This window comes from Rhineura floridana, chromosome 1 (genome assembly GCF_030035675.1).
Source record: "Rhineura floridana isolate rRhiFlo1 chromosome 1, rRhiFlo1.hap2, whole genome shotgun sequence".
NCBI classification, from domain to species: Eukaryota; Metazoa; Chordata; class Lepidosauria; order Squamata; family Rhineuridae; genus Rhineura; species Rhineura floridana.
Genome location: NC_084480.1, coordinates 34,501,988 through 34,526,850, shown reverse-complemented (window position 1 = coordinate 34,526,850; position 24,863 = coordinate 34,501,988). Strand labels below are relative to the sequence as shown.

The 24,863-nt window shown below is 42.0% G+C and overlaps 1 pseudogene; it reads left to right on the top strand.

Moving 5' to 3' along the window:
* Positions 1-23,724: 23,724 nt before the first annotated feature.
* LOC133376404 (probable G-protein coupled receptor 132) lies at positions 23,725-24,580 on the top strand (annotated as a pseudogene).
* The last annotated feature ends 283 nt before the right edge of the window (positions 24,581-24,863 follow it).

The window sequence follows — 24,863 nt, the reverse complement described above, 5'->3', positions numbered from 1 at the left end:
TAAAACTTGCTTGAAAGCCATGCTTTTTCCACAGAATTCAGACAATGTGGTTCTGGCATTCTTTCTTAATCACATTAGATTGAGAAATACTGCTGAAATGTTAATAAGCACCTGGCATATTGGATGCCCTCAGGAAAAATTATGTTAGTTAAGTTAGAGGAGGAGTAGACTCTTGGCCAGTTTTACATAATCATATTGGGTTTTTCCAAGACTGCAGTTATTTGCACAAGATAACATAGTTGTTTGAAGTCTCCATTGTAGTGCTTCTCTCCATAGCAGTCTGAGTACCCAAAGCACTTCACAAAGGTTATCTAAGCAGTCCTTACATCAAGCCTGTGAGTTGTGGATGACTATTATCAGCCTCAAATTGAAGGTGGAGAGGGGAGAGAAGGCTGAGAGAATAGCAATTTAAAGGTAAAGGTGAGATCTGAAACTGAATCGCACAGCTCAGTCACATAGCTAAGGGAGCATAATATGCAGGAAGTGGTTGTCCATGGAGAAAAAGCTCTCATATACTGAGAGTTTTATCACCTCATGTCATTCAAGAATGATAAGAAACAGCTCTTCCTCTTTGTAGATAGATTGATGATTTAAGCATGATGATGGTCATACAAAGGCTGCCAAAACAGTGTCTGACAGTGTCTGCACTGCACAGGGGTACATGGTGTTAACCTTTTAAACAGGGGCAGTGCCTGCCTGCTTGCCTGCTTGCCTATTTCCTTCCTGGTAGTCTCATGCCGTCGGCATCATGTTTAAATCAGCCCTGAAGTCTCCAGTATCAAAGGGTAGAAGGATGAGATCCACAACATGCACAAAATCTGAAGAAATTGCTAATAATGGGTTAGAGGAAGGGCACCACCCTTTTCTCACTGAGAGCACAATTTTTTCATGCTGCAAATGTCAACTTGACAAGCAGTTGTCTTGCATGCAGTTCTTTAAGTCAGGGATGGGGACCTTATGGATCTCCAGATGTAGTACTACAACTCCCATCATCCCAGACTATTGTCCATGCTTGCTGGGGCTGATGGGAACTGGAGTCCCGCAACACCTGCAGGCCTACCCCTGCTCTAGCTGATCTTCCCCTTGCTCTTGATGGTGGGATGCTATAGCAACCTAAGTATCCTGACAACTTTATTTACAGCTCCTGCTGTCCACCATGATGCTTTAGTAATTCAGAAAGATGTATGTAGATGTTCCATGTCAGGTTAACACAGTGGTGCCCTCAGGGTAGAACTTTGGGACAGAAGCAAAACAAGTTATCATCTACAGGCCAAATTCATTAACTGCTTCCTAGTTTCTTGTCAGATGTGTGTGTATGTCTGTGTGTGTGCCATGTGTATGTGTGCCATTAAGTCCAGAGTCTAAAATTACCTAACTGCATCCCTGGGTCAACACACGTGAACTGTATGCTATGACGAACCTTTGGCTTCCTTATTTAGGCACGTAGGACCATTGATATTGTCTACACTGACCATTGATATTGTCTACACCCAAGTTTTCAGATAGGAGTGTTTCCCAGACCTAACCTGGAAATGCCTGGGATTGAACCTGCAAAGCACGTGTTTTGCCACTAAGCTATGACCCATAAAATAGCTGTAAAATGGAGAAAAGTGCGTTGATCTTGCATTATATTACATGAATGAACATATCTCATTGCTGATTTGTGTATTAATGGTTTGGGGTCATTATGTACCTTTGCAAAGCCTTTGTTCATTAGCTACTACCCTACACATGGCACACACATATATCTGGCAAGAAACTAGGAAGCAGATAATTGAATTTGGCCCATCATCACCTTTAAATGCTAAACTGAGAGTTTGTTTATTTCATTTAGTCTTTAAAATTGTGTTTGCTTTCCATTGATTTTGCATAGTGCCTCCAGGGTTCTCTCATAGACACAAATCTCATTAGCTCGTTGATTGATATAAGAAGAGGGAAGAGAATCCATTCCATTTACTGACGATGGCTCATTGACAGGTGACCTAGCTGAGCACAAACAAATCATACAACTATCAGAACGTGGATCACAGAAGGAATTGCATTTGTCATCATATCAAAGATTGTGGCAGGAGATATCATCGAAAGCCACATATATTAAAAATGAATGAGAACGAGCACAATGAACAATGTTTCTTTGTATGGAATAGGAAAAACAGAGACAGGAAGAAGAGTTTCCATTTGTCTAGCATATGGCATGCTGAATGGGAAGCACTGGCCCCCAGGGCCTGCACCAAAGGGCAGCCAGATCGTACCCTGACTGAGGGCTCCTGTGGCCCAGAGGTGTGGGGGTAGTGCTCCCCTTCCACAATCCTCGGCAGGGTTAACTCCCGACCCTGCCACAGATTGCAGAGACGGAGCTCCCAGCCCCACCCAGACTGTATGCCTGCAGTGCCCGCCAGCTCCACCTACGTCTCCTCCCTTTCTGTGAATGCCCTGTGCATGCAGCTGCCATCAACAAAGAGACTTCTCAAAGGGGTTCTCTAATGGCCCCTACTGCCATTTTAATTGATGGCAGGCATGTGTGCGCACGCAGAGTAGCACTCATGTGTGCAGAGCTTGGAAGATTACTTTTAAAAAGTAATAAATTACAGTTACAGTTACATAGCCCCAAAAAGTAGTAATTACCGTTACAATTACAATTGCTCTGAAAGTAACTGATTACTTTACTTTGCCTCCAAAGTAATCACTACAATTACATTTCAGTTACTTTAAAAAAAACACCTACAAGGTGCTGGCCTTGGCTGATGTACATCTAAGTAGCCTAAAACAACATTAAAAATAAACAAACACATACAGAGGTAGTAGAATAGTTCTTTTTATTCATAAGAAAGCAATGGTGGTCTCTCCACTGGTAAGGGAGGTGGGGAGGGAGGCTGAGGCCACTACTCAAACCAAGTGCAACCCCCCCCCACTGAGCCAGCCAGCATAATCTCTCTCACTTAACCACCTCCCAGACCCTGCCCTGCCACCAACTAAGGGACATTCACCCAAGCAAACATTTCCCCCTGAGATGCAAAAAAGTTAAAATACTGCAAATGCAGCACAGTAGCCAGAGAGGGTGGTGGAGGCCACTATGTGTGCCAAGTGCAAACACAGTATTCACACACACACACACACACACACACACACACAGAGTCATCTTTCACCTCCACAGTTCTTTATCTCCATTCTGCTGCTGCCTCCTTCTCGTCCTTTATCCATGTTGTTGACCTCCGGCTCCTTTTCACCTCCCCTCCATTCTTCACCACCACTATCCATTTTTTTAAATAATTGTTTTCTCCACTCCACCCTGTCTCACTCTCCACCACCTCCCTCGGTGCCTCCTACCCATCCACAGAGCATGAGGAAAGAGCAACACTGCACAGAAGCCCAGTTTGAGGAACATGATTTTCATCAAGAAATCAGAGGAGCAGAAGACTTCCCCGGCTCCCGCCCCCAAGTAATGCCCAAAGGTAATTCTGGAACCGTTACAATTACTCCACAAAAGTAGTAAAATTACTCCTAGTTCTATTACAATCAAAATATAAAGGAATTATCCACTCGTTACTCAAAAAAGTAATGAATTACAATAATTCGTTACTTGTAACTAGTTACTTCCAAGCTCTGCATGTGTGCCATCAACAAAGATGGTAGTGGGGTATCAGCCCCTTAGAGAAGTCTCCACCACGATCTTGGTTGATGGCAGTGACCTACATGCCCACCACGTAGGACAAGAGGTAGGTGGAGTGGTCCCGCACGATCTATGGAGGGGGCTGGGAGCCGGGGACCTGGGGCAGTCTGGCACCCAAGGGCCCAATCATGCCTGGCGCCGGCTCTGTTAGCCCTGATCCATTTAGTAAGGCAGTTTTTCTTAGTCTTAGAAAACTGTCAATGATCTGGCCTTCTCTTCTCAAAATGTATGTATTTATTTGCTTATTTGTCTTTCTGTCTGATCAATGGGACTTCCAAAGTGATAATAAAACAGATTAACAACCAAATACTCAAATACCATCAAAGTCCAATAAAAATATAGAATACAGCAGTTTTTCTTTTAACCAGCAAAAAATAAGATAGGAAGAATAGAATTGAATGCTGTATTATAGAGTAAGCCCCACTAGACTTAATGGGACTTGCTTCCAGAGTTCTGTCTGCATGTGTGGAAAGATCTGCTGTTCAGCCAGATCCTATGAGCGCTTACTTGAAAGGAAATCCCAGCTTTATTTTCTAGAAGGAATAGCTGCCTCTCCTTCTCCCCTCATCCCCTGCCATCCAACCCCTCTGCCTTTGGACAGTTCTGGATTGCTCTGGGTAGGCCAGCCCAAAGGTGGATTGCTGTATGAAAGGGCTTGTGGTAGTACAGATCACAAATTCCTGGACTGAGCATGTGCTCAGAGGCACCCTGTTCCTTAATTCCTGGCATACCCCTGCCCAGCTGAGCCACTATTTTGCACATGAATCCAGTTGGTGGACATCAAACAAATAAAGTGGATCCCAGAAGACTGACATTTGCCCATTACTGCCATAAGGACTAATGGAACCTCATTCTTGACTCATTTCATAGTCAAGGGCTTTCAGAGAACAAAGTAACCTGTATGTCCTACAACAAGGATCATTTCAGTCTCTTTTATGGTTAGAGGACAGGACGTTCTAGTTCAATGAAGCCAGCAGCATTGCTGCATGGGATACAGATGACCAGTTCAGTACCTGATCATTAATTCCTAAGGATTTCACTTTGCATGGACGTAAAAGCAAGATGATATTGTACCATCTGACTCTAGACTACATATCTTCAAGCAAAGGCCAGATGAAAAGAGGGCAACAGAGAGGACTGTGGAAAGGCGGCAAACATGAGAAACCCACAATGTGACACATTACTATGTAGCACATGGACTTAGCCATGTGAACCTGACTGAGGAGGAACCAGGGCACATCATTGCTGACTGAAAGAGACCATGTGCGAATTCACTGGGACCAGCTGCTTTTGTGTGCTTCCTGTGGAATTCAGCATGACTTTCATAGCTGGTAGAGCGCTGCCTGTCTTGCATGCATACACAACATCATTTTGCACAGATCACCTGTAGTCATGCATGTAGTCATGTAGTCATCCATACCATACATTTAAAGCACTCTTATACCATTTTAACAGTCGTGGCTCCCCCCCCCAGCCTCCACCCTTGAAACTGTAGCTTGTTAAGGGTGCTGAGAGTTGTTAGGAGACCTCTATTCCCCTCACAGAACTACATTTCTCAGAGTGGTTTAACAATCAATCCCTCTTTCCAGGGAACTCTGGGAACTGTAGCTCTGTGAGAGGAATAGAGGGTCTCCTAACAACTCTTAGCACCCTTTACAAACTATAGTTCTCTGGAGGAAGCCATGACTGTTTCAAGTAATGTAATAGTGCTTTAAATGTATAGTGCAGATGGCACTTCTATCCACTAGGCTGCATTTGTCACAGTAAAGTGCTTCTTTCTTGCACTGACCACTACTGCTTCCAAGGATGACAAAACAGACAGTCTACAGGCCAGATCTCTTCCCTTTTCAGCATGTTTAGCTGGCCCCGGTGACCCTAGTTAATTTTAACTGAGGTGTTGTAATATATATATATATATATATATATATACTGCTCACTTGAAGGAAATGGATCCATGAGTCTCAGTGTGTATTTCATATGCATTGCTGTCTTGTGCACTTTCTGGAGAGAGAAAGGGCCACTGCCAATCTGTCTCTTGTGGGAATCTTTCAGGAAGCACACCCAGTCAATCACCTCATAATAACATCCGACTGTATGTGAAGCCCTTACCGCGGAATAATGCCAGTCTTATTTTAGAGCCAGCTAACTGAATGGGAGCCAGCACTCCTGGCTTTGGGGCTGGACTAGACTCTAGATTCTAGAGAAAGGAGAATAGTAGAGTTGGCCATCCCAGGTATATGGGGAGTGGGGAATGGAATGGTGTTGTTAGCAACTTCACTATGTTAGTGGTTAGTGTTTTCTCTATTCAGTTGCTAAGGTAGTTCTCTGGATGCTATATTTCAGAGGTGGAAAGAAGCTAGATCAAGATCTACTGGTAGATCTATAGGTGATTAAACTGCATTAAATCAGCATTTCTCTCTCCAACCTGTTTAACAACAACAAAAATGCCTTTTCTTTCTGAATCTGGCTGCTCTCACAAATAGACAAATAAATTGGGGGGGGGCAGAAGTGGATTTATGTGCAGAGTGACTGGGAGATTCATTCTGGCAAGATAAATAAATTCCTGGGCTAAGTATGTGCTCAGAGCTTTATCCAAAAAAGTCATCCTGTTAGTGCAGGGACTTCCACCTGTTGAACAGGACTTTCCCTCTTCTATCTCTCAGTGCCTCCGCTCTGCAAATCTGGGGATTCTACCACCCTTCCAGAGCAGTTGGGGGGGGGCTTGCGGTGTGTAGGGAGAGGAGAGGGGGAAGAAGACCCATTGTGCAAGTGGAAATCCTATGGATATATCACCATTGGACATAACTTCATTGGATACGACCCCCTGTTTCATATTTCTAAGGATGTGTCCACCCTCCTGAGCCACTATAATTCACCTGGCTATGGCTGGTGAACTATAGGATTCAAGTAAAGCAGATTCCAGAAATTAAGCATCTGCCTATCTCTGGGATTTTGCCATGCGTATGGTAGCTACCGCCTTTGGAGTTCTTTTTTAAAATTCTGAATATGTACAGCTTTTGACTGTACATTAAATTGCACTGGTAGATTGTACTGTTGCTGCCTACGTAATTGTGATCTAACTTATAGAACAGAATTTATAGTGAGTGTAGGCATTCCAAAAGATGAGTTGGAGGTGAAGAAGTTAATTACATCTCCTCTGCTTCTAAAATGGGTGGTGGATGTATCTCACCACAGTATATATCAGAGGAGGGCTTGTGGGATTTACTTTGTTTTTTTACTAGAACACTCAGGTCCACTAATCAGAGCAAAGTGCAAAATAGTGTGTGTGTGTCTCTGTGGGGGGGGCAGTGGAGTCAACAATCATGATCCATACACTGTATGTACAATAGAAATCTACATCTGAGTTATTATAAATCAGGGATACTATCACAAAACTCTTAAAGTGGTCAGTAGATTTGGTCAAAGGCAACCATGAAATCAGGGGTAACCAACTCTTTTAGGCCCATGGGCAGATTTGAAATTTTGAATAAGTTCCATGGATGCCACCTCTTCTGGTTGCCCCCTCCCTCAGATCAGCCTCCTCCCTCCTGGAACATAGATTATGTGCTGTTGTTATTATTAGCCACTTGTTAACCAAAGGTCTCCAAATGACTTCCAACAAACACACACAGACACTTTGCTTTCCCAAGCAATCTGTGTAAAAGTTGGGTCCTGTCAGCATAATTCATCTGAGCTTTGAAAAGCACACAGAGCTGAAGTAGAAAGTGAGAACGTATGTCACTCTTCTGACTGCCTCCCCCAGCTCTATGTATTTTTCATGGGAGAAAAAGTTAACCACCTCATGAGCAAGAGGCCAGAGAATAAGGGAATGAGGTTAGAGGCTTTGTGGGGAACAAAGGAAGACATCAAGGGCACTGTGGTGCTCACAGGTGCTACACTGGCAACCCCTGCATTAAACACTAACATTTTATTGTAAAATATGAGTATTTAATGCAGGGGTTGACAATGAGCAATACGGAAGATGAAAAATAAGTGATTAGGCCATACATGGTAGATTTCCCCCCCCCATCAATTGTACTTGCTATTGTTAAACTATTGGGAGTCAAAAACACTTGCTGATCTATTGTAAATCACCAGAGATCTACTGATCAACCGGTAGATCCTGATCTACTTGCTTCCTGCCTCTGATTTATATGACTGGGCAGAAAGAGAATTACACTGATGGCCAGCATATCTTGAGGATGTCTTTTTATGCACATGTATCTTCCGGGAGAGTTGGAAGTGCAAATTTAAAGAGCAGATTTATGTTGGCTGCACTTTGCCTCTTGTGAAATATCAAATTAGGCCTCATACTGAATCTTCTGAAGGAATGAAATAAGTCTTGGAGAACATTTGCAATTACAACAGCCTGTTAAAGTAAGCTTTTTTTTTTTAGTACAGTGGATGGGCCACCTGCATTTTCTCCATTACATCAATAATAAATACTCTGTGGACAGTGAGCCGAAATGCGTACATCAAGCCGCACTTCTGTAATTGTGTCACTAGATATTCAGTGATTTGAAAATAAAAAGGTCTTAGTTTCTGATTGCAACAGATTGAAATAATCCAGTCTGCAAAAGGAAGTCTGGGTTACAAATAATCTATTATCCTATGCATTATTTGGAAGTATAAGGAGCCATAACAATATGCAGTTACAGAGATATGTTTGAACTGTTCTGCATCCCAGAGCTGGCCCTGCTGTTGGATAGTGTGAGGCAGCCACCTCAGGCAGCAGATGCTGGGGGGGGGAGCAGTCGGGAGGCATTGGAGGACTGGGCTCTGTGTGCCATGTTATGTACCTTGTACCCTCTAAGCTAACCTTCTGCCATCATGTGTTCTGTCAAGATCTTGCCCAAACAAGACTCTAGAGAGATCTCCTCTGAGGAAGAGGAATAAGACCCTACTGAGAACTGCAGTGCAACTGAAAGCCTGGAATAAACCTGCAATAGTTCCAAGGCAGCCTGCCGTGCCTCATCTCATGGATATCTCCCCTGTCCTCCCTGCTCTGAGCACACCCAAAAACCTGCCCTGACCCTTGATTCTCCCCCTTCAGCCCCCAGACTTCAAGAGCAAAGGTGGCAGCCGAGGAAAGCTCAGACGCAGCATACGAGTTCCCATTTGACTGTGAGAAGGCTTTATCACCGTGAGTCTCCTCAGAAAGAAAGGCCTATCTTGGAGGATGGAGATAATTCAGATATACACAACAGCCCAGAAGATGACCAGGAAGAGGAAAGGAACTGGCAGTGAGGATATAAGTCTTTTAGTCTTATCTGGTGTCCTGCTGGCTTAACAGGACCCTATTGAGTTCCTTAGTACCAGCTTACATGCTGAGCTTGACAAATAAGCTCTGGCTGTCACCCTAGGTGCTAGTTGTAGACAGTTGTCTTGTAGATGTTCAATGTTCAATGTCCAGAGCAGTCAGCTTCTATAAGTGGAGGATCTGTGTGCACTATCTTGTCCTTTGGTTCAGGCAGCAAAATATCTTGGATCCCCTCTGTTTGAAGGCTGAAGGAGCCCTGGGCTCCTGCTGGGAGGAAGGGTGAGATATAAAATAAATAAATAAATAAATAAATAAATAAATAAATAAAGAAGCCACTTTCACTTGAGGCTACTCTCCTGGAAGGAGATCATGGTGCTGCCTGAAAACTTTCAAGCATGTTTCCTTCTTGGGACTCTCCAGGTAAGGGTAGCAATAGGGATGGGGGAGAAATTTAATCAGTTCACATTTAAATCTGAATTCATCACATTTGCACTTTCTGAAACAATATGCAAACCAAAACACAGCCTCCCTTTAAAATGTGCACTTATGCTAACTTTCTGGTGCAGTTCTCCAACCAAGCAATGTTTACAAAAATGCATATACGAGGGGACAGCGTTATTGGACCCAAAGTTTTTTGCAGGTATAAATTAGGGAGAGTGCTACATTACACATTTCATACTGACTTTTACTCAAAAGAATGATGGGAACCAACTCAAATTTGTGGCTTTTACAGAAACATCTCTGACAGCTGCCCAAGGGCAAAAACAACAAAGCAATTCTCAACTGGTTGGCGATGCTATCCGATCCCTGGCTAGCATGTTGGATTTTGACCACATGGAGCTAGCTTTAGATGCACATGTATTTATTATTATTTATTCAGAATGTTATATCCCCCCTTTCTAGTTCAAGACTGAACTACGCAAGGGAACTTGCAAAGTTAGAAATTTAAAAGATCTCTCTCTCTCTCTCTCTCTCTCTCTCACACACACACACACACACACAAACACCAATTAAAAATCTAACAGATGAGTAGCAGATAAAATTTCAGAAAACTTCAAAATGGAGAATCAGCAAAACTAAGCAACATACAAGCCTGAAGCCTGTCTAAATAGCAAGCATTTGGCTAATCTTGTGCTCAGAGACCTGGGACTCTGGGAAAAAGAAAATAAAGAACCTGGATTCAAACTATACTTTGTAGATGTACCTGAGTTTTATTTTATAGCATCTTTTTTTGCAAACAGCCACAGGCAGGGTAATATTTCCAATTTCCAGTTGCCCTGCCAGTCTAGTATAAGTTCTGGGGTGGACTAGCCTATGCTTCAGGCCCAGGTTTGGCACAGAGACAGCCTTGGTCACCCTGTATGATGACCTTTGCCGGGAGAAAGACAGGGGGAGTGTAACTCTGTTGATTCTCCTTGACTTATCAGCGGCCTTTGATACCATCGACCATGGTATCCTTCTGTGGAGACTTGCTGATTTGGGAGTTGGAGGTACTGCTTGGCAGTGGTTCTGCTCCTACTTGGCGTGTCGTCTCCAGAGGGTAGTGCATGGGGAGTACTGCTCGGCAACCTGGGCTCTCCAGTATGGAGTTCCGCAGGGGTCAGTTCTATCCCCCATGCTTTTTAACATCTACATGAAGCCACTGGGTGCAGTCATCAGGAGTTTTGGAGTGCGTTGTCACCAGTATGCTGCTGACACGCAACTCTACTTCTCTTTTTCATCTTTTTCAGGTGAGGCTGTCAATGTACTGAACCGGTGCCTGGTCGCGACAATGGACTGGATGACAGCTAATAAACTGAGGCTTAATCCAGACAAGACTGAAATGCTGTTAGTGGGTGGTTCTTCTGACCAGATGGTGGATGTTTATCCTATCCTGGATGGGGTTGCACTACCCCTGAAGGAGCAGGCTCGTAGTTTGGGCATTCTTTTAGATCCATCTCTGTCACTTGAGGCTCAGGTAGCCTCGGTGGCACAGAACGCTTTCTACCAACTTCGGTTGGTGGCCCAGCTATGCCCCTATCTGGACAGAGACAACCTTGCCTCAGTTGTTCATGCTCTGGTAACCTCTAAATTAGATTACTGTAATGCGCTCTACGTGGGGCTGCCTTTGAAGACGGTTCAGAAACTGCAGCTTGTGCAAAATGCAGCGGCCAGATTGTTAACAGGGACCAGGCAGTCCGAACATATAACACCGATTCTGGCCCGCTTGCACTGGCTGCCTATATGTTTCCGGGCTCGATTCAAGGTGCTGGTTTTAACCTATAAAGCCTTACACGGCATAGGACCACAATACCTGTTGGAACGCCTCTCCCGATATGAACCTACCAGGACACTTCGTTCAACATCGAAGGCCCTCCTCTGGGTGCCTACTCAGAGGGAAGCTTGGAGGATGGCAACAAGAAAAAGGACCTTCTCAGTGGTGGCCCCCGAATTGTGGAACGATCTCCCTGTTGAGGTACGCCTGGCACCAACATTACTATCTTTTCAGCGCCAGGTTAAAACCTTCCTCTTCTCCCAGGCATTTTAACATTTTAACATCTATGTTTTAACTTTTTAACATTTTAATTTAGCATTTTAGTATACCAGTATTTTGTAGTTTAGTATGTTTAAATAGTTTTCTTTGTGCTTATTGTATATTGAAGTTTTACTGTTGTGAACTGCCCAGAGAGCTTCGGCTATGGGGCGGTATAGAAATTTAATAAATAAATAAATGCTAAACACAGGACATTCTGAAAATCCTGGCCTAGTTCAAGGAATTGTTCTCATTCATTGGTGATTACTTGTGGCCGAGTAAGATTGTCTTCCAGGGTAAGGTCTTTAACAGTGAGTCCGTAAGTGACTGTGGAGGCCAATTTGGCCATTAATATTGTTCCTCAACGTAGGCTCCAAGGAAGAAAACCAAGGCGTAAAATGAACACCCTTCAAGATCCTATTAAGCGAGCTTGCTTTCAAACAACTCTCAAGAAACATCTACCTATGGAACTCCCTGAAAACATTGAGGAACACTGGATTAAACTGAAGACTTCCATTATTGCAGCATGTGAACAAACTATTGGATACCAAACTAAGAAACATCAGGACTGGTTTGATGAGAATGATAGTGAGATTGAACATATCATTGACAAGAAAAGGAAAGCCTTCCAGATATGGCAAAAAGAAATTAACTGTGCTGCTAAGAAAAACATCTATGCCGGTGCAAAGGCTGAGGTCGAACGAAGAACTAAATGCATTGTGGATAAAGAAAGCTCAAGAAATCCAGCATTTTGCAGATGCTCATGATGCACGGGGCTTTTTCAATGCCACAAAGGTCATCTATGGACCAACAAATGATGGTACAAATCCCTTACGTTCAATAGATGGTACCAAACTTCTAAAGAACAAAGAGTCTATTGCACTGCGTTGGAATGGTTCTACCACAAACCTTACTATAGCCACGAACTAGCCTTGTGGAAGTCATTATCTCGCATCCTTGATTAACTTTCATCATAAGGTTCTCATGAGAATAAAATACCTCATGTAAGCCACTTAGCTTCCTGTGACACATAAAGACGGGGAAAAGGTAAATAACTAAAAATATGTAAACCCAAATAGTTTCTTTTTCCAGTTCTCAGCCTGCTTCCCCAATTCACATTGAGTTTGATGCTTACATCTTATTAACCACAGTGGGGCTATTTCATTCAAACACTGATATCAAAACCACTGCTGACTAATATCACAAGAGGACATGCTGCTCAGAAAGAAATATGCACAGACAAGCACATGGGAAGCTGATCTCTTGGGACAGTGGGAAGGGGTGAGTGCTTGATTTATTTTTATTTTTATTATAGAGTTGAAAATGACCTTGATTTGATTAAGTAGCTCTCTCTCTCTCTCTCTCTCTCTCTCTCTCTCTCTCTCTCTCTCTCTCTCTCTCTCTCTTTCTCTCTCTCTCCCCCTCTCTCTCTTGAATGCTTGAAAAAGTTTCTGTGTATGATGAGTGTCTTAGTTCTAGTATATAATATTGGTATTTTCTCCTGTAGCTTTGGCTGATGTGGTTACTAAATAAGTTAGGCCACATCCACATCAGACCTTTATTCCACTTTAAACAGTCATGGCTTCCCCCAAAGAATGCTGGAAAGTAAGGGTGCTGAGAGTTGTTAGGAGATGCCTCATTCTCCTCACAGAGCTACAATCCCCAGAATTCTCTGGGAAGAGGGGCTGACTGTTAAACCACTCTAGCCACTGGAGCTCTGTCAGGGGAATTGGAGTCTCCTAACAACTCTAAGCATCATTCACAAACTACAGTTCCCAGGATTCGTTGGGGGAAGCCATGATTGTTTAAAGTGGAATAAAGGTTTGGTGTGGATATGACCTTAATCTCAAAATCACTGGTGAGCATACAGAGTATTAAGGGTACCAGACCTATGAAAATTCTAAGTATAAGGAACAACAACAACAACAATACTAACTATTGTTCTTGTTATTATCTACTAGCACCTTTTTCTCAAATAACAATATTCCTATTTTCAGAGCTTGGAAAAGTTACTTTTTTGAACTACAACTCCCATCAGCCCAATTCAGTGGCCATACTGGCTGGGGCTGATGGGAGTTGTAGTTCAAAAAAGTAACTTTTCCAAGCTCTGCCTATTTTGCATCATCATCATCACTGTAGGACAGAATATACTCCCTATAAGGGCATTATGTAGTCAGAGTGATATGGCACTTAAATGTGTACCTACCTTATCCAAATATACGCATATGTCTACAATACACACACACACACACACACTTTGCAGTGAGTAAGGGGTGTTTGGTGTTTTAGGTTGTTATCTGGTAATTAAGATTAGATGGGTGTCTACTTAGGGCACAATCCAACTCACCTTTCTGCCAGGCTGGGGTGAGATGGATGCTGCAGAGCCCAGGCCTCTGTTAGTAGCAGTCCTCCGCTGTGGCTGAGATGTGGCGCAACAGCAGCCTACTGGCACTGACGGAAATCTGCCAGGGATGGCTAGCCCAGTGGATGGATGGCAGAAGTCAGTGGAAGCCCCCAAAATGGGGTGTTCCAGGGGCGTGGTGGGGAAGGAACTGTGAGGGGGGACTTATGCAAGATCTTTCTCACGTTCAGAGACCTCCCTGGGCCCCAGTCCTTCTGCAAACTCTGCTGGCCAAAAGGCAGGCACAGGAAAATAATTTGAAGAATTTCCCACTGTAGCCTACAGGGAGCACTTATTCCCTGGGAGGCCTGTTCATTGTAGCTGGCGTTTCCTGGCCGGCTTGTGCACGCGGCTCCCAGTGGAGCCAGCGTTTAGCCAGGGTGGCAGCTCCCAAGCGGGAGGAATGAATGAATGAATACTGTTTATTACGGTCGAAGACCAATACAAGAGGAAAACATACAAAAGTAGAAAACACTGGGATGGAAAATAGTCTAATTCAAACATATAGCATGATTCATACAGTAAAATTCATTAAAAAAATTAAGACAACTTAAAAATCTAAAAAGTTAAGAATTTAAAAATTAATTGTATATCTAGTTTATCATTTGTTTTCTACAGGCAATAGCCGCCACACAATATTTTGCTACTTTCTTAGTAACATCTGGTTGTTTATCAGCAAGAAGATAATCCACGTAAAAAACTTTATTTCTGCCCGGTATAGATCGTAAGATAGGGGATATTACTTGCGATCTAAGATCTCGATAAAAGGGACAGTGCAAAAGAACATGTGACACCGTTTCTACCGTTCCATCCCCACATGGACACTTTCTGTCATTCTATGGGATTTTCTTAAATCTTCCTTCAAGAAGAGCTGACGGGAGGATGTTAAACCTAGCCAATGTAAAAGCTTTACAATATTTAGCTATTGTAAGTTCTGTTAGATATCGCATGGGCATATAAGGGTTTGAATTGTACTTCTGCTTAGTTACAAGCATTAGATGTTGCTGATAGTCTACGTCTTTAAGACGGAGCAAAATGTTAGATTTAGCTTTTATATAGCCCATTTCTAATATTACTGGGATAGAGAACCCTAATTTAGTAATTTTATCTAGTAACATTCTCTTCCAGGTAGATTGGAAGTTGTCTAACAGAATATAGGGCGCCAGTCCTAACGGGTTAAATAATATTTTTAACCAGGCACATATTCTGTAACTCCATATTCAAAATTCGATTGAGGGCAAACCTACTTCTAATCTTAAAATAAAACTATGTATGCACGAAGGCACCGCAAGTATGGTTCTTAGGAAACTAGTTTGGACAGCCTCCAGCGGAGTCTAATTTTCACAAGTACTGACCTGGATCCCATATAGTAATTGGGGTACAATTTTTAACACAAAAACTTTTATGGCTGCAGGGAGGAATTGCCCACCTTTGTTAAAATAGAAGGATAGAAGGGCTTTCAACGTTCTTTTCGCCTTTGCAACCCCTGTTTTAATATGCAGTTGCCACGCTCCAGACGATTGGAAAATCATCCCCAAATATCGAAATGCAGACACTTGTTCGATTTGATGTTCATTGATCCGCCAGCAATGTTTTAAGCGTTTTTTGGTGAAGATCATAACTTTAGTTTTATCATAATGTATTTCTAGATATTCCTCGGAGCAGAATTTAGCTAGCGCAGCCAATAACCGTCTTAATCCTACCTGAGTTCTGGCCATCAAGACTAGGTCATCTGCATATAAGAGAACATTTCTTGAATGTTCAGCTAGTCTGGGCGGGTGTGATTGGATTAGAGAGAGGCTGTGAACAATCGAGTTGATGTATATATTAAAAAGTAGCAGGGCAAGGATACATCCCTGTTTAACCCCAATAAAGGTAAAAATGGGATTAGTGAGATGACCCTTACTATTACATCTAACACGCAGGGATGTCTTCTCATATACACCACGAATTAACATTAACAATCGCTTGTCTATATTTGTATTAAAAAGTTTCTCCCAAAGTCGAGATCTAGATATTGAATCGAAAGCCGACTTTAAATCTATAAAAGCTGTATAGAAAGCAGTTCCTGATTTGTCCGTGTACATATTTACCAGATGGTGCAAGACCAGTGCTTGATCAATAGTGGAATGGCCAACCCGAAAACCTGCTTGTTCCTGTGCCAAGATATCATTTTGTTCTGCCCAGGAGCTAAGTTTTGAATAAAGATGAGCAGCGTATATTTTGCTTATTATACTTAGTAAGCTTATTGGTCTAAAGTTGGCCGGGTCACACGTAGAACCTTTTTTAAATATCGGCACTATGATTGCCGAGCACCAGTCTTCTGGAATACACAAGGAATGGTCTACAAATGTGAATAAGGCCGCCAATAGAGGGGCCCACCATTCCGCATTTGATTTAAAGATTTCCGCCGGGATATTATCAGGGCCGGGGGCCTTATTCATTTTCAATGTAGCTAGTATCTCTAGAATTTCCCTAGGTGAAACAGGGTCCCATTCTGGTATGTTACTCAGATTACAATTGAGCATAGAGAAATTATGGGGGTCTGTCTTGTACATCTTGCCAAGATAATTTTCCCAAACCTGCGGGAGGATAAAACTTTCCAACCTTTGTACTGGTCTTGGCCAGCTATGGGCAATTATCTTCCAAAATAGGGATGCGTTTTTTAAACTAGATGCATATATAAGTCTTGTCCAAGTTTCTTTTAAATCAATTTTTTTCTTTTGGTTAATCAGGTGTTTGTATTGTTTCCTAATATCACAATAGGATTGGAGAGACTCGGGGGACCTTTCGATTTTATAATCCTTAAACGCTAGTATCAGTTGTTTCTTTTTAAGCACACACTCATGGTCAAACCACGGTTTGGATCTGACCTTCCTACCTATTATTTTAGTATTTATATCCGGAAATAAGGTCTTTTGAAGAGAGATTACTAGTTGTTGAAAATATCTAAAATATAGATGGGGCTCAATCGTATGGGGTGCTAAAATTATTTGATCTTTGTAAGCTACACATTCCTGGGAATTTAATGTCTCTATTACATCATTATCTAACTTAGGTACCCATTTAACTCTTCCAGGATGAATTTCATAAGCAATGTTAGGAAATGACATAGGGTCAGTAAAAATAACTTGATTCTCACATTCAAGTACGGTGATTAGTGGAGAGTGATCACTTTCCAGTCCAGCCCCTATCTTAAAGTTAGATACAGATCGAAATAATTCAAGAGACACAAAACCCAGATCAATTGTAGACACTCCTAAGCTGGAAAGGTAGGTAAAGTCACCTTCCAAGTCTCCATTTGTACGCCCATTCATCAAAATTAAATTCAAATTAAATATCATTTGAAGTAAACACAGCCCAGTATAGGTGATTCCATTATCTTTTGATTTTCTACTCGGAATGGTACAGAGACCATCCATCATTGGTAACATCATATGAAATTTAGCATATAAAGCTTCATCAGATACACCCAATCTAACATTAAAACCCCTCATTAGTATTAGTAGGGTTTCTGGATGTAATAAGATTTGCTTTCGTAGATATTCATCCAGCTTTTGTATCTTCAAGGCGCCTGATTTTTTGTCCTTGCTAGGTGGGAGATACACATTAATAAGTAGCAAAGGAAAACGGGGGAGTCTTAATATAACCGCAGATGCTAATTCAAGCAAGGGCTCGAGGATAGTAATAGGGGCATTAATTGTAGTGGAGATAAACATACAGATACCTCCTTTTGACCTACCCCCTTAATACTTGGGGTCGCAGGTAGTTGATACGCCGAATACCCGTCTAAGCTCAACTCCCCCACAGACCAAGTTTCCTGGAGAAATATTAATTCATGTTGTTTTAGAAAGTTCAAACAGGATGGATCCTCAACTTTATTTCTCCAGCCTGCTATATTCCATGATACGATCTTCAGTTGAGCTGTTTTTATAATAGATCTTTGTCAGGTGTCAATTTGGTATCGTTCCTTCTTGGATTTATCGCTAACTTTTGAAGAAGACATCTTGTCTACCTTCTTTTGGATAGGCGTGTTAGATTGATGTGTGGGTCGATTTTTAATCTTAACTCGGGTTTGCTATGTGTCTTCCAACGAGGGCGGCCTAGTTTGAGGGGAGGATTCCACATCACTAATGCAATGTGCAGGAGGAGGCATACTATATGTTTGCGTGTGATCCGTGTTCTTTGGTTCTATATGTTCTGAGATTTGGGGTTCTCCTTTCTGGATCTTTATTCTTAGAGCCCCCATTAGTTTGTCTAATCGAGTCATAATATTAGCTTGAGCCTCTGCAGTTAATGTATTAAATGTTTCTAGTAGGGCATGCTCTTCTGGGATAAACTGGCCACATTCTTCAGTTATATCATTGTTAGGCTCATAGATGGATGGAGTCTCTTGATAAATCTGATTATCAGTTTTAACCTTCTTAGGCAGCTTTCTTCCCCCAGGGTGACCTTGAGACATCTCTGTCATGTCATTTCTCTCTTTTCCTGAAGGGACTGATTTTGTCGCACTCAGCAAATTGGTTACTAATCTTGCGGGGGGGGGGCTACATTATCAAAAACTCTTAGGATATAGAGATTCCGCTCTGTAAATAGGTCTTTTTTTCCATATATCAGCTGGGCTTTCTCTTTGTCATGGAATTGGACAATAGCTCTTGCATTCTCATAATTATAGAAAAGAAATTCAATAGATGCTATGTCAATAATGTGAATAGCTCCAGGTATAACTTCTTCAATAATCTCTTGCAGGAGCCTTCTTCGTTGGGTTTGGTTTAGTAGACCTTTGGGCTTTGGAAGATTGACTATAGCCAACTTATTTGGATTTAATATTAGATTCCATATCTTGGTGTTAGAACAGTTTGCAAGAGGTTTAGATTTTTCCGTATCCTTCATTCTGAAATCTCGCTGTGTTGTATCACAATCCCGAGTAGGAGTTTTCCGTGGTTCTGCACTAAGTTTAGAGTCAGATAGATTATGATAAGACTTATTAGCTTTTGGAGAATTTGGTTGTATCCCGCCCTGAGCTGAAGAATTATTCTTTGTGTGCTTTCTTTTCTTTCTTGACCTCTTCTTTTTTGATATTTTAGATTTTGGCTGGTCTAGTAATTTGAAAAGATTTTCAAATTTCATGTGACATTTGCGAGCTACTTTAATATTTTTGATGTTTTTCGTCTTTTTGATCGCTTTAACTGGCCTTTTACTATTTTGTCTCTCGGTTATTGTTGAACTGCGTATGTTCTGGTGAGTTGTTTGACAAGCCTTCGAGTTTACACTATTATTCCTTTGCTTAGAATGGAATTCCATTTTGAGAATTAGTTCCATTAGTGTGGTTAATAATAAGTTCGATTCTGCCACAAATTTGGAGATTTGACTCAATGACTCTGACACCGCTTGGGGCCAGTTATTATCCGACTCTCCAATGTTAGCATTTGAAGATTCCATTTGGTTAGCAGCAGTGTTGTATGCCGTAAGGTGGGGATCTGGTTTTAGTGTCTTTATAAAATTCTGTAGATTCTAGTGGAGGCATTGAGCTCGTGATGCTAAAGTTAGACATGTTTGGCTCCTCACCGTTCCCGGTTAGCTCTGCTTTATTAATTTCTTCCCACATTCCCTCTATTTCCCGAGCCAGGTTGGGAAAGCTGCTTTCCTGCACATTTAGTGGCCAAGAAGTCATGTTGTTTATTGTCCATTCATGATACGGGTTCTCACACTGGGTGTTGGGAGCCAGCTCATCATACTCTTTTGGCTTAAGCGGAGATAAATTTTCAGACTTCTTTTGAAGATGTTTATTGTCCTTTGCGCTATAATAATGAGTTATTTTGGACTGCTTTTGCAAGCTAGTGAGCTGGGGAAGTTCTGTAAATGAAACTAAACCCAGCTCTTTACATTGTTTTCTAGTAAGGACCATGTTACTATTTGAGTAGCTGTCCCTTTAATTCCCTTTAATTCAACAAACCGAGCAAACATAGCAAGTCAGTTTTCTATTAGGGAGGTTTTTTTTTTAGAGAGAGATATGACAGCAATTGGGAGCATTTAATAAGATAATTAAAGTTGCTTACTATCTTTTGTAGTTTTCAATTCCTTAGAAAAGCTTGCTGCTCCGCAGTCAGATTCAAGTACAAACACTGGGATTATCAGGATTGTTTGCTTCCCTTAATGAGCTCTTGTTTTCAGGATGCAGATGAAAATATTCATTTGGATTAATCCACAATGCAGTCTCACAAGATAGAAGACATAAACAAGTGCAGGTTCGGCTTGTCTTATGTAGCAGTAGTTAGTTTATTTTATCAGGGAGCTCCGTTTTTCCTGCCTTCACAGCTTCGCGGCCATCTTTTTCCATCCAAGCGGGAGGAGGATCCCGCAGAGCTTTCCTCTGGCTCCTCCTCCCACTGAGCCCAATGGAGCTTACTTCTGAGTACACATGTACTGGATTGCAGCCTAATGTGGGATTATTAGATATAATCCCTCAGATCAGGTGATTGAATCAAGGAATTAGGGTTATTAAACACAATGAACATACAAATTGCAGTGAAGAAAATAAAAGGAGAAAAGGGATTCTAGCTTCATATATTTGTCCCAAATGATGCAATGGACAGTAAAATGTCTCTTACATAGCTATAGCAGATCTATGCTAAAAGGAACTATTCAGAAATCTGTGTGCCTTATTGCCATCTCAGCAGAAGATGTAGCATGAAATCTAGTGGTCATAGCATCTGCTAGCTCCAAAGTGTTTGGCTCTTTATTTGTAAGAAACTTGGCTTTGAAATTGTCATGAGGACATAATCTGATTTATGAATGGTTCCTTAGTACAGGGTATGCAACAAGGCAAATCTGGGCTTGTCCCACCTAGTACTGATTCAGTGGGGAAAAGGGGTAGCTTATGCAACCTTGTCCCTTAAAAATAAACAGTAACAGAGGGTTTTATGTATATATAACTACTATAACATAGCATGTTATATTCCTAACCCTCTATGATAGAATGCTTGCAAAATTCTGCCTTTGAAAAGGAAACTTCATCCATCTATTTCTTCCTGGGAGGACAGAAGTAGTGACATCACTAGTCTGGAAACATTTATAAAGTATTTTTCAACCATCCCAGAGAGGAAAAGCAGGGATCTTCTGTTAGATCTCCCACCAAGAATACATTTCATGAACACTTGTAAACTGCAGGCTTGCAGTAGTAAGGCATCGGAAACCACTGCTACTGTGATTGCTCTCTGTTTCTCTCAATACAAGAACTACGCCTTCACTCTAGACCTGTCCCTGTTGCAGAGTAGGTTCTTTGTCTCCCCTCAAGGAAAACAGACATGTCTGTGAAGTTTAAATATGACCTTTTACTTAATAGCATCAGCTGTTACTGGTTACAACAGAAACAAGGAAGAAGGGGAAAGAGAAACTAAACTTACAATGCAAAAAGGCCACTTTCTGTTCCCAGGCCTCAATACATTAATCCTTTTTCTTCTCAATACAGTGTGTGATAATTAAAGACTGTTGCTTTTTCCAACAGTCCCCATAAGCAGTGAAGGCTGGTCCATTAGGTTGAACCTCACCAACCTCAGTCTCCCTCAGCTAGCCCTTCCTCTCTCCCTTCTGCCAGTCTTCTTACTTGCATCCAGCTGGCACTGGCTGTCAGCTTCCTCTCAAGAGTGGCCCCTTATAGAACGCAGCAAGAAAGACGATGGGGACCACCAGCCTCAATAGGCAACAGCTACCACTGCCTGCAAGTTTTTAACTCCTCATTCTCCCGGAATGTTTGAAGCAGCTTGAGGTGCTTCCAGCAGTCATTCAGGGGTGCCAGCAGGGTGGGACTTTGGGGCAGTGGTCCAGGGCACCATTCAATAGAATGAGAAGGAGGGACCCAAATTCAGCAGGGTTGGCTTACCACATTTTGAAGAAGTACATATTATCATCTAAAGATGGGGCTTCCCATTTGAAGTCAGTGAATTAAAGGCAGGGGAGCATAAGACTATTAAGTCCAGACTCTAAAAACTGCCTATGTGCACCACTGTTTCCAGTTGGACAAATGTAAACACCAGAGTATTAGGTTTACTTTAACGGAAGCCTGCTAATATCTGATGCTGCTCTAGAGCTCTAAAATCTAAACGGTGCAAATATGGATGGGGGACACTTTCAATTCAATTGGATTTTAAAGTCGAATCTATCAAATTCACACTTTCTGAAACAATATGAGAACCGAAATACAGCTATTCTTTGATCTTTGCAATTATCCAAAATTTGCCATGTAATTTTCCAACCAACCAATGTTTGCAAAAATGCATATACTAGGGGGTAATATGCATAACAATGAATATACAGAAATGCATTATATTAGGAGGAAATGATTGCAAAAATGGGTACATTAATCCAAACTGCATACAAATTGTGTTTATTAGGAGAAATTTGCACTTAAATGCTAAATAATTTCTCTGAGCTTTTTTTTCTTTTAAAAATCACACATTACTGCAGAAATGTGAAGAACTGAATTTAAGATTAAAAAATGAGAAACTGAGAGAACCGCAATTGGCAGATGCTTCCATCCCTGGGTGCAAATGTTTTCCTCCGTATTTATGGGGAGAGTGCCTCTGAGAATGTATGGTGCCTGCAAAGTACCATGGACAGCTCCTTATTAGATCCGCTTCTGTCACTTGAGGCTCAGGTAGCCTCGATGGCACGAAATGCGTTTTACCAGCTTTGGCTGGTAGCCCAACTACGACCCTATCTGGACAGGGAGAACCTAGCCTCAGTTATTCATGCTCTGGTAACCTCTAGATTGGATTACTGTAATGCTCTCTACGTAGGGTTACCTTTGAAAACGATTCGGAAACTTCAGCTAGTGCAGAATGCTGCGGCCAGAGTTCTTACTGGGACGAAGAAATTCGACCACATAACACCTATTCTGGCCCAACTGCACTGGCTTCCAATATGTTTCCGGGCCAGATTCAAAGTGTTGGTCCTTACCTATAAAGCCCTTAACGGCACTGGACCGCAATATCTGATGGAACGCCTCTCTCGCTATGTTCCTACCCGTTCACTCCGCTTGATGTCTAAGGCCCTTCTCCAGGTCCCAACCCATACAGAGGCCCGGAGAACAGTAACAAGATCTAGGGCCTTTTCGGTGGTGGCCCCCGAATTATGGAATGCCCTCCCAGATGAGATACGCCTGGCGCCTTCCCTGTCATCTTTCCGGCGCCAGGTAAAAACCCACCTCTTCACCCAGGCATTTTAATGTATTTTATGCTTTTAATCTTATTTATTTTATTTCTAGTTTTCTTTTACTTTGTTTATATAATGTTTTATATTGTTTGCGCAATACACACTTGCTGTATTTTAAATATTGTGGTTTTATCATGTTGTACACCGCCCTGGGAGCTGCTAGCTATAGGGCAGTTTAGAAATGCAACTAAATAAATGAATAAAATAAATAAATAAATAATAAAACCCTGAGCGGTTTCTACTGCCCCACTGACATGGAGCCATCAGCCGACACTGCCTCTAGTTTTTTTATCTTAAATTAAAACCTATACCACCTCATAACAGGATACCCCTGCTCCCTCCCTCCCATCTCAGAAATGCTAATTATTTAATTGACATTCATTTTAATACATGCAGGGGCAAAATATATCACATATTCATATTTTGGACCTGATCTGTTTTGGTGTCTTGTTTTGTCCTTAGGTTATAAACAAATCTTAGAATGTATGAGGAAGGGATGTGGAAAGAAGGGTGGTGTTTTTGAACTCCGCCTGAGTGTGTCTCATTTCCTCCTCCACTTTCTGCAGATGTAAGTGAAGGGAGAACTCTAGGATATGATAAAGGGTCTGGATAGGAGATGATAGAGGATCTGAAAACAGTGCACTGTGGGAAAGTATGCATTTGGTGCAATGAATGCCACCAACTCAACCTGCCCTGTGGCTTTTAACGCCACCAAATACTTCACAATCTCTGTGTACTCAGTAGCATCAGCAGCTGGGCTGCCTCTGAATTCTTTGGCACTTTGGGCTGTGGTATCCCACATAAACAGGTCAACTGTTCTCTCAGTCTATGTTCTGAATGTAATATTGGCCAACCTCTTGCAGACTCTGATGCTACCCTCTGGATCGATTGCAGTTTCCGCAATCATCACTGGGGATTAGGACAAGGGGCCTGTGTGGTAGTCAACATGGTCTTCTTCACAAACGTCTATGCCAAGAACAATTTCCTGTGCTTTATTGCCATGGATTGTTACATAGGATTTGTTTATCTACTGAAGTCCCACAGATTGCAGACAATATGTGGCGCCACCAAGGTTAGCACTGCAGCTTGGCTTCTAGTAGACATTTTGTGTGCTATTGGCATCTGGCTAGAGATGAAGGACTCAGAAACATGGCATTGTCTGGATGGCTCCCAGGTAGACAAGAACTATGCGCATTTCAAGGTGGCCACCATGAGCATCTTTTTCTTTATCCTCTGCTTTCTCATGGGACACTTCTACTTTAGGGTCGTGCTTGAGGTCAGGAAGATGGCATCTTTGCAGCAAAGAGTTAAAAGGAGAATCTATGGCTTTCCCTCCTCATCATTGCCTCCTACTTCCGGCTCGGTACTCCATTCCAGGTGGCTTCCTGTTATAAAGTTATATTCAGTATACTACTGAAGGTGGGAAAGGACAAGATACGTGATTTTGAGAGGAACAATTTCATTTACATATATATTACTTGGTGTTTAGCCACCTTAGCTAATAGCATGGGTCCTGCTCCTTGAAGATGATCTCAGGATGAGCTCAAAGATCACCTTCATTTTAGAGTTTGCAAGACAGAAACTACATATAAGTTGGAAGGTCTTCCTTTACATCCCACAATAGGACAGATGTACAAGCAGCCTGAATCTCATAAAGTCATCTGCCAGCTTCAGACATGGAAAACCTAATGGTTCCCCACTATGTCTTCCAACTCTTCCAAACCTCTCTGCTCTCTGACACTATGTGAAGTGGTTGTTTTGACCCTTGCTGTATCAAAAAGGAAAACGTGGATCCTCAAACACTTGT